This window comes from Triticum dicoccoides, chromosome 1B, assembly GCF_002162155.2.
Source record: "Triticum dicoccoides isolate Atlit2015 ecotype Zavitan chromosome 1B, WEW_v2.0, whole genome shotgun sequence".
Classification (NCBI taxonomy): domain Eukaryota; kingdom Viridiplantae; phylum Streptophyta; class Magnoliopsida; order Poales; family Poaceae; genus Triticum; species Triticum dicoccoides.
In genome coordinates this window covers 276,423,994-276,427,799 of record NC_041381.1, presented here as the reverse complement: position 1 = coordinate 276,427,799, position 3,806 = coordinate 276,423,994, and the positions used below count along the sequence as shown (strand labels likewise).

The 3,806-nt window shown below is 45.9% G+C and overlaps 1 long non-coding RNA gene across 1 annotated transcript; it reads left to right on the top strand.

Annotated features, from left to right (window-relative positions):
• The first annotated feature begins 2,073 nt into the window (after positions 1–2,073).
• LOC119304180 lies at positions 2,074–3,403 on the top strand. Its single transcript, XR_005148126.1, has 3 exons — positions 2,074–2,239; positions 2,317–2,466; positions 3,096–3,403. It is a non-coding gene; the product is annotated as an uncharacterized LOC119304180 (long non-coding RNA).
• Positions 3,404–3,806: the final 403 nt, after the last annotated feature.

Genomic DNA, 3,806 nt, shown 5'->3' with positions numbered 1-3,806 from the left:
ACGACGGCGTGGTGTTGTTGGTGCAGCAGTACTCCGACAGAGCTTCGCCAAGCACGTACGGAGGAGGAGAGGTGTTGGGGAGGGGAGGGGCTGCGCCTTGGCTTGTGTGTAGCAGCCCTCCCCTCACCCCTCTATATATAGGAGGAGAGGGGCAAGGGGGCCGGCCCTCTAGGGGAAACCCTAGAGGGGGGGGGGGCGGCCAAAGGGAGAGGGAAAAGGGTGGCTTGCCCCCCAAGCTAGGGGGGCGCCCCCTTTAGGGTTTCCCCTCCCCTTGCCCTAGCCGCATGGGCCTAGGTGGGGAGGCGCGCCCAGCCCACTAGGGGCTGGCTCCCTCTCCCACACAGCCCATGTGGCCCCCCGGGAGGGGTGGCCCCACCCGATGGACCCCGGAACCCTTCCGGTGGCCCCGGTACAATACCGGTATGCCACCGAAACTTTCCGGTGTCCGTTTAACCACTTTCCTTATATAAATCTTTACCTCCGAACCATTCCGGAACTCCTCGTGACATCCGGGATCTCATCCGGGACTCCGAACAACATTCGGTAATCACATACTTGTCTTCCTGATAACCCTAGCGTCACCGAACCTTAAGTGTGTAGACCCTACGGGTTCGGGAGACACACAGACATGACCGAGACGACCTCAGGTCAATAACCAACAGCGGGATCTGGATACCCATGTTGGCTCCCACATGCTCCTCGATGTTGTCATCGGATGAACCACGATGTCGAGGATTTGATCAAACCCCATATGCAATTCCCTTTGTCAATCGGTACGTTACATGCCCGAGACTCGGTCGTCGGTATCCCAATACCTCGTTCAGTCTCGTTACCGGCAAGTCACTTTACTCGTACCGCAATGCATGATCCCGTGATCAAACACTTGGTCACTTTGAGCTCATTGTGATGATGCATTACCGAGTGGGCCCAGAGATACCTCTCCGTCATACGGAGTGACAAATCCCAGTCTCGATCCGTGTCAACCCAATAGACACTTTCGGAGATACCTGTAATGCACCTTTATAGTCACCCAGTTACGTTGTGACGTTTGGTACACCCAAGGCACTCCTACGGTATCCGGGAGTTACACGATCTCATGGTCTAAGGAAGAGATACTTGACATTGGAAAAGCTCTAGCAAACGAACTAACCGACCTTTGTGCTATGCTTAGGATTGGGTCTTGTCCATCACATCATTCTCCTAATGATGTGATCCCGTTATCAACGACATCCAATGTCCATAGCCAGGAAACCATGACTATCTGTTGATCACAACGAGCTAGTCAACTAGAGGCTCACTAGGGACATATTGTGGTCTATGTATTCACACGTGTATTACGATTTCCGGATAATACAGTTATAGCATGAATAAAAGACTATTATCATGAACAAAGAAATATAATAATAACACTTTTATTATTGCCTCTAGGGCATATTTCCAACACTAGGCTCTCTAGAGGGGTTAGCACGCCAGTCTACATCCTAAGTGCTCAGGGGTCTTGGGCCCATCGCCCTTTGCACTCTTGCATGTTGCGTGGATGGCCGGGCTCAGTCCTGGCTGCCTCTTTATACAAAGCAGGTGCTTACGCGGGCCACCCGGACGCGTGTCACTCATGTGTGACATCTGAAAAGCTTTCGGGAGAAATCATACGACGTCGAGTGTCCATAACTCCCGCGTGGCGGTTAGTGCGAAAAGGCCAGCAACCAACCAAGATCAAATACCCAATCTCGTTAAGCTGTTATTAAGAAATAACCGCGGACACCCACGAGGGACCAGACCCACCTCTCTCATAGGTGGTCTCAACCTGCCCTGTCATTCTGCCACAAAGAATCACTCAGGGGGCCACCGAAAAATGTCCTTTCAGCCCCCAGTTCATGAATAACTCGCGGGTACTCTACGAGCCGATCCGACTTCAATCACACACACACATATATATGAAAAATGGGTTGGTACTCTTGGGAGTACATACTCCTGCACCCATTTAGCTTTTACTTAAAAAATAATAAGTGAAAAAAGATCCATCTAAAACAAACAGAGGTTATTGGTCCTATTTTTTAGGCGTTTTTATATGTGATGCGCTTATCCATCTCTCCTCCCGTTTCATTGGCGTTATGCGGCGGCGCGCGACGGCGGCGCCGGCTCGCACGCCTGGAGCTTGGAGGTCTACATCGGCCTCCAAGAGAAGGAGCTCGCTCCGCAGCAGCTTCCATTGGCAGCGCCTCATCTTCTCACCGGCCAGGTTTGTTTCCGGCCGGCGCCTGACTCCCATGTTTGAAACCAGATCGACAAGGCACTCAACTCTCGTTTTCTTTGTAGGTGGCTGGAATCCGGTGATCGTTGCCTTCCGCGTCGCCAACAACCAAGTGCCGTCCATGAGAACAATGGAACCCAGTTCTTACTGGTGGGCGTAAGAAGTCTGTTCCAAGTTCTCCAACCGCAAGGAACTTTGGAGTCCACCAATCACTGGTTAGATCTAGCTGCTCTTCTTCTTCTAAATCTTTCTTTGAGTCAACAGTGCGTAAACCATCATAGATCTAGTACGAATTGGTTGCATGCAGTATTTTCTGCATTTTTTTCTTATAATAATGGAGTAGTCAATGTATTAGCGAGACCAAATAATGGCTATATTCATATCAAGTTTAGTCAGGATATGAGACCCATTCATCATCCCGTTAATGCAAATTCTAGTAAATCATGTGAGTATGTTCGTCAGTATATTGAGCATATTGTCCAGTTCACTGTTTAACTGTCACGGCCACTGCCCAAACTGATTGTAGAACTAGATGAGAAGCACCTTCTCTCACCCAGTCTACCTAATTAATTTTTTATCCTTAAACACCTTAACAAAGTCTGTACATCAGATTACTTACAGTTCCTGGTGTAAACAGTTTTTTAAGCTCTTTTTTTTTCTGTTTCTTTTCTCTTATTACCCAGTTGAGTACACCCGCAAAAAAATAAAAAATATACCCAGGTCAATATTTTTTTCTATATAGCTAGATATTAGGTATGTACACTTGTACAATGTTTCTTGAATCCAGTCTACCTTATGTTGCTAATTGTTTTCCATTGAATATCCATGTATGTAAAACTTGTAGATTTGTTTGACTGAGGAGCACCTCCAGAAGTACACGTGGTGTTATCTGAAGCTTGCTGGAACATATACCTCTTTTTTCTTCTGTAGTTTGTTTTTTAGCATTAAACCTTTTTCAAGATGTAACTAAAGTAGCTGCATAGTCTAGTTTGCTTTAGGCAGTGTACATGTTTCTATCAAGATGCAAATTTCTGTACATGATGTACAAATGTATCAAGTATCTTGTTAACCATGGTGCCACTTGATAGATCTCTGAAGAAGCAGTGACTTTTGTTTACATGTATATAACACACAGAGAGAACAGTACTGTGATACCGTTTGTTCAGTTCAAAAAATATGGATAGTTCTTTTTGAAGTATATCAGAGAAATTCCATTGTGTATTCTGCTTGCTTGCAAAAATTACATAGCATATATACTACTAATCGACGATCCTCTGTTTGCTAAGTAAATATACACTCTTAGCAAAAAAGAGAGTAAATTTACACTACTTTGTTACAAACTACTTCCTCCGTTCCTAAATGTAAGTCTTTGTAGAGATTCCACTATAAACCGCATACGGATGTATATAGATGCATTTTTAAGTTTAGATTCATTCATTTTGCTCCGTATGTAGTCCACCTAGTGAAATCTCTACAAAGGCTTATATTTAGGAACGGAGGGAGTAGTATGCATACTCAGACGATCTTAAAAACTGACCAGACCTTTATTGTCCAT